This window comes from Lissotriton vulgaris, chromosome 2_2 (assembly GCF_964263255.1).
Source record: "Lissotriton vulgaris chromosome 2_2, aLisVul1.2, whole genome shotgun sequence".
NCBI lineage: Eukaryota > Metazoa > Chordata > Amphibia > Caudata > Salamandridae > Lissotriton > Lissotriton vulgaris.
In genome coordinates, this window is record NC_141688.1 from 255,601,462 (window position 1) to 255,608,480 (window position 7,019).

Consider the following 7,019-nt stretch of genomic DNA (forward strand, 5'->3'; position numbering starts at 1 on the left):
GTCCGGCCGGCCATGGGTTTGATGGAGCTTCCCCGTCCTGCAAGCCGGCCGGGGTTCCAGGCGTTCATCCGAGCCAAGGGAGGCTCTCCCCGGCCTGGCTAGGGTTTCAGAAGCAGGGACCGGGAGCGGGCCCGGGGCTTGGGCCCCGTCCGGCAGGGCCCGGTGGTGCGGGAATAACCCTCCGTCCTGCAGCCCTGGAGCCCCCGGAGCCCTGGAGCCCTGGAGCCCTGGAGCCCCCCCGGAGCCCTGCAGCCCTGCTGCCCTGCAGCTCCGGAGCCCGTGAGCCCTGGAGCCCCCCGAGGAGCCCTGCAGCCCCGTAGCCCTGGAGCCCCCGAGCCCGGCAGCCCTGGAGCCCCCGAGCCCGGCAGCCCCGAAAGCCCGGCAGCCCACGGAGCCCTGCAGCCCCCCCGAGCCCTGTAGCCCTGCAGCCCAGGGGAGGCTCTCCCGGGCCTGGCCTAGGGTTCGGGAGCCGGGCCTTGGACCGGGCCCGGGGCTCGGGTTCCCTCCGGCAGGCCCTGGGGTGCGGGAACTACTCCGTCCTGCAAGCCGGTCCGGGCGCCGGGGATGGAGGGTCCACCAGGGCCCAGGGAGGCTCTCGGGGCAGGCAGATTAGCGTCCTTTCGGTCCCCGCCATCTGCTCGGCCCTCTCCCCTCGGCCATCTGGTCGCCCGCAAAGCTTTCCTATGGGGCCGACTAGATGGCCGGGCTTCCCTGGAAGTCCCGATGGGGTGCCATTTGCCTCCCGGATCCCAGCCAGGGCTCCAGGAGGTCGGGCACATTTGCGCCCTGGGTCCCCTCTGTCACCTCGAGTGCACGGATTACAAGAAAGGGGGGTAACTTTCCTCCGGATTAGTAGGTGCAAGGGTATGCCCAGGCACCCTCCCGGGGCTGGTGGTTCCCTGCCGGGGACCAGATGGGATGTGCCCCGGGCAACACCTCCCAGGTGTCTGGGGCTCCCTCCTCCGACCCGCGGCGTGGGGAAGAGCCCGGGACGGGCTCCATGGGTCCCGGGCCCTGCAACCCCGGAGCCCAGCAGCCCCGGAGCCCCGGAGCCCCAGAGCCCTGCTGCCCTGCAGCCCCCGAGCCCTGGAGCCCTGGAGCCCAGCAGCCCCGGAGCCCTGCAGCCCTGCAGCCCCGGAGGCCCGGAGCCCCGGAGCCGTCGAGCCCTGTGGCCCCCCGAGCCCTACAGGCCCGGGGCAGGCAGATTGGGCGTCATTTCGGTCCCGGCCAGCTGGTCTCCAGGATCGCCTCGGCCATCTGGTCCCCCGCAATGCTTTCCAATGGGGGCGACTAGATGGCCGGACTTCCCTGGAAGTCCCGATGAGGTGCCATTCGCCTCCCGGACCCCAGCAAGGGCTCCAGGAGGTCGGGCACGTTTGCGCCCTGGGTCCCCTCTGTCACCTCGCGTGCACGGATTACAAGAAAGGAGGGTAATTTTCCTCTGGATTACTAGGGGCAAGGATATGCCCAGGCACCCTCCCTGTGCCGGCGGTCCCCTGCCGGGGACCAGATGGGATGTGCCCCGGGCAACACCTCCCAGGTGTCTGGGGCTCCCTCCTCCGACCCGTGGCGTGGGGAAGAGCCCGGGACGGGCTCCATGGGTCCTGGGCCCTGCAACCCCGGAGCCCCGGAGCCCTGCAGCCCTGGAGCCCTGCAGCCCTGGAGCCCAGCAGCCCCGGAGCCCTGCAGCCCCCGAGCCCTGGAGCCCAGCAGCCCCGGAGCCCCGGAGCCCCGGAGCCCTGCAGCCATCGAGTCCTGCAGCCCCCGAGCCCTACAGGCCCGGGGCAGGCCGATTGGGTGTCATTTCGGTCCCGGCCATCTGGTCTCCAGGATCGCCTCGGCCATCTGGTCCCCCGCAATGCTTTCCAATGGGGGCGACTAGATGGCCGGACTTCCCTGGAAGTCCCGATGAGGTGCCATTCGCCTCCCGGACCCCAGCAAGGGCTCCAGGAGGTCGGGCACGGTTGCGCCCTGGGTCCCCTCTGTCACCTCGCGTGCACGGATTACGAGAAAGGAGGGTAATTTTCCTCCGGATTGGTAGGGACAAGGTATTCTGGGACCCCCCTCGGCCTAGCCGCCCTCAGCCGGCAGCTGGACATGCCAGGATGCCGCCCCAGCCCCGGATCCGTCCCTGGGCCTGCCGCGTGGCAGGAAGCCCTGGATGGGGTCCGGGGGGCCTGGCTGGGCCCCGGGTCGGGTGCCACGGCCCTGGGCCCGGTCCCCCGGCCTGCCGCACTGCCAAAGGACCAGGACGGGGGTTCCTTCAAGCCCGGGGAGCCTCCCCTTGGTCGGCTGAGTTCAGCAGCTCCGGCCGGGGCCCCCGAGGGCCCGGGGAGGGCGGCCTCCACCTCCCGGGCTCTGTCCTTAGTCCTGCTGCGTGGCAGGGTGCCCGGGAAGGCGTCCCCTGCGTCTCCGTGCATCGGAGCCTAGGCTGGGTCCAGGGGCCCGTCCGGGCCCCAGGTCGGGTGCCACGGCCCTGAGCCTCCGGTCCCCACCTTGCCGTTCCCTGGCGCCAGCTCCCTTTTTCTTCGGGGTGCAGAGTGGCACCGGCTGGCTTGACTCTCGTGCCCGGCCATCTGTTCTCCGGGATCCCCTCGGCCATCTGGTCTCCGGGATCCCCTCGGCCATCTGGTCTCCCGGATCCCCTCGGGCATCTGGTCTCCAGGATCGCCTCGGCCATCTGGTCTCCTGCAATGCTTTCCTATGGGGGCGACCAGATGGCCGAACTTCCCTGGAAGTCCCGATGAGGTGCCATTTGCCTCCCGGATCCCAGCGAGGGCTCCAGGAGCTCGGGTACTTTCGCGCCTTGGGTCCCCTCTGTCACTCGGGGCGCACGGATTCCAAGAAAGAGGGGTAGCCTTCCTCCGGATTACGAAGGACAAGGTATGCCCAGACACTTCTTGCAGTTCTCTGCCTGGGGGGGACCAGATCAGATGTGCCTGGAAAACACCTACCTAGGCAGCCGGGGCTCCCTTCTCCAGGAGGCCAACGGCATGGCAAAGTACCCGGGAAGGCTCCACGGGTCCCGGGCAGACCTCCCCCGGGCGTCCGGGGAACCCATCTCCAGGAGGCCAACGGCATTGCAAAGTACCCGGGAAGGGCTCCACGGGTCCCGGGCAGACCTCCCCCGGGCGTACGTGGTCGTCCGACAGAATTCGGGCGGATGTGCTTTTACGAACCGGATCGGAATCGGGCCAAATAATAATAATAATCCACATTTGTAAAGCGCACAATCACCCGTAAGGGTCGCTAGGGGCCGTCGGGAAGATTAAGCAAGCTATTGCCCAGAGTCACATGGTGCTGGGCTAATCTGCCGCCGGCGCCGGGGATCGAACCGTGATCTCCAGATTTCAGAGTCAGCCGCCCTAGCCGCGGCGTCGGCTATTCCTCAGAGTCACATGGTGCTGGGCTTTTCTGCCGCCGGCGCCGGGGATCGAACCGTGATCTCCAGATTTCCGAGTCAGCCGCCCTAGCCGCGGCGTCAGCTATTCCTCAGAGTCACATGGTGCTGGGCTTTTCTGCCGCCGGCTCCGGGGATCGAACCGTGATCTCCAGATTTCCGAGTCAGCCGCCCTAGCCGCGGCGTCAGCTATTCCTCAGAGTCACATGGTGCTGGGCTTTTCTGCCGCCGGCGCCGGGGATCGAACCGTGATCTCCAGATTTCCGAGTCAGCCGCCCTAGCCGCGGCGTCAGCTATTTCTCAGAGTCACATGGTGCTGGGCTTTTCTGCCGCCGGCTCCGGGGATCGAACCGTGATCTCCAGATTTCCGAGTCAGCCGCCCTAGCCGCGGCGTCAGCTATTCCTCAGAGTCACATGGTGCTGGGCTTTTCTGCCGCCGGCGCCGGGGATCGAACCATGATCTCCAGATTTCCGAGTCAGCCGCCCTAGCCGCGGCGTCAGCTATTTCTCAGAGTCACATGGTGCTGGGCTTTTCTGCCGCCGGCGCCGGGGATCGAACCGTGATCTCCAGATTTCCGAGTCAGCCGCCCTAGCCGCGGCGTCAGCTATTCCTCAGAGTCACATGGTGCTGGGCTTTTCTGCCGCCGGCGCCGGGGATCGAACCGTGAGCGCCCCCCAGCGCAATGCGTTGTAATGGTATGCGTTGTAAAAGTCGCGTTGTAACAGTAGTGCGTTGTAACAAATGCGTTGTAACAGGTGTATACCGTTACAAATGTTACAATATCACCAGAACAGAATTAGAGAAGAGCAAGAACATGAACATAGACGTATGAAAGACACGAAAATGAAAATGCTAGTTGCCCAGTCAGTCCCAGCTGACGGTCAGAAAAAGGGTGTGACCCAGACAAGTAATTCAGCAGCTCCTGTTAAAGGGACATGCAACTATTGCAAGCAGCCAGGCCACTACGTAAACGAATGTCCAGTCCTGAAACACAATATAGCAACAGGTAAAACTAAAGAAAGACCGCGTCAGCCTAGGCTAGACCAGGTCCAGCAACAGACTTCACAGAATATACAGCCTATGCATGCTCCCCCACATACAGCACAGACCGTAGCGGTATCACAGCCACAGCCCATTGCCGCGACCCAGCAAGTTTCGCAGCAGATGTACCAGTATGCCCAATCTGATTATCCCGATTATCAGCGATACACATGAAATAGCCTAGAGAGGGAGGTTGGCTTGCCTCTTATTGAGATTCCTGTAGATCAAGAGGGTCCTTATGTACATAGTCAAGTATTAGGAAAAGACAGAAAGTTTCTAATTGACACAGGGGCAAGTCGCACCACAATCAGTCACGACGAAGTTCCAGGGGCACCCCTCTCAGGCTCACAGAATGTTTCCCTTGGTTTTTCAGGACAGCCTATTGTAAATGAAGTATCAGAACCCGTTTCCCTAGCAGTAGGTCCATTATCACGTGTTACAGACCTGTTACTCACGAAGTCATGTCCAGAAAACTTGTTAGGTATCAAGACATTGAAGGCTCTAGGAGCAGTGATATGTTGTTCTCCGGAGGGAGTCAGACTTTTCCTACGTGACTTTAAGGGTCACTATGTATTACGAGAGTTTGATGTCAGATTGAAAAATGTACCAAAACACCTGTGGGCACAAGGCCCAACCGATGTAGGTTGTATGCACATTACACCATACCGTGTTACACTCAAACAAGGAGTTGTTTTTCCCCGAATCAGACAATACAAGTTACCACCTGATGCTGTAGTGGCTTTACTGGAAATCATTGAAGAGCTCATTGCCCAAGGAGTGGTCGTAGAGACCGACTCCAATATCTGTAATTCCCCTATCATTCCGATTCTTAAACGTACTGATCCCAATGCACCGCCAGTATATCGGCTGGTGATTGATTTACGAGAACTGAACAAATGCATTGTACCACAGTATCCTGTGGTTCCCGATATCTCATCCTTATTGACTGCTATTGATTCAGAAGCGACGTTCTTTACTGTAGTTGACCTCAAGAACGCCTTCTTCAGTGTACCCATTGATTCAGAGAGCCAATATCTCTTCGGATTCAGTTTAAATGGCCGAAGCTTCAAATTTTCACGCGCACCTCAAGGATTCACAGAAAGCCCCAGCATCTATAGCCAAGCACTGAAAAGACAACTTGACTGTATCCAAATGCCAGTTAACACTGCCTTACTCCAGTACGTCGATGATCTGCTGATCACCGCACGAAGTGAACCCGAATGTGAACAAGCATCGCTGACAGTTTTACACTTTCTGGCTGACAAGGGACACAAGGTGTCTCCTTCGAAGCTGCAATTCTGTGTTCAGCAAGTAGTGTACCTTGGGCACTTGCTGAACAAGTGGAGGAGACAGACTCAACACCTGACTATAGCACGACTGACAGGTTATGAACTGACACTATTCCAGCCACACATAGAAATCAGACATTGTAACATTCTAAATCCGGCCACGTTGTTACCCTCGGTTATGACAGATTCAACTCCGCATGATTGTATAGAAATCATTAATGCAGTAACAAAGCCCCGACGAGACTTAACAGATGTTGCACTGACAAATCCCGACCTGACACTTTACGTGGACGGTTCATGTCTAAGAACAAGTACAGGAGAATTAGTGGCCGCATATGCAGTGACCACCGAAACTGAAGTCAAAGAAACACACCGTATTGATACACTGTCCGCTCAAGCAGCAGAGCTTATCGCTCTGACTCGAGCCTGTATACTAGCCAAGAACAGAAATGTTAACATATACACAGATTCACGTTATGCTTTCGGAGTTGTACACGACTTCGGAATGTTATGGCAAGAACGAGGTTTCTTGACCTCTCACGGTGCCAAGATCCAACACGGTCCGCTCATTCAAGCACTGTTGGAAGCAATACATCTGCCTTCAGGCATATCCATCATGAAGTGTAAAGCACATACTAAAGTTACTGACTCTATTTCCCAGGGTAACGACCTGGCAGACCAAACAGCAAAACATACCGCATTGACTCACACCCAGGCAACTGATGTGACAATGACAATAGTACCGACACATTGTATGACAGTTAGGGATCCCACACTAGATGTAATCGATATTCAGACACACGCTACTCCAGACGAAATCAAGAAATGGACTGAGCTAGGAGGGGTCCAGACAGATCAGGGTTGGATGACGAAGGGAAAATCTACATGGTTTCTCCCCGACTCTATGGTTCAAGTCATAATAAATACAGCACATAGTCCAGCACACCTGGGAGAAAAAGCCATGTTAGACAGTTTACAGAATCTCTGGTACAACAAACATTTACGAGCAGCAGCAAAACAGAAAGTGCGTACTTGCATGATCTGTTGTCAGTTCAATCCAGGAAAAAGCGTCCCTGTAGAGCAAGGTGGATTTCATCCTCCCGATCACCCTTTTGAAGTCCTCCAGATGGATTATATCCAGATGGAACGTTGTCGAGGATTCAAGTACGTCCTCGTAGTTGTTTGTGCACTTTCCCGTTGGACAGAAGCATATCCAGTCCCAGATTACACTGCCCCGACCACTGCCAAGCAGCTGGTTCGAGAATTCTTCCCACGGTACGGCTTGCCT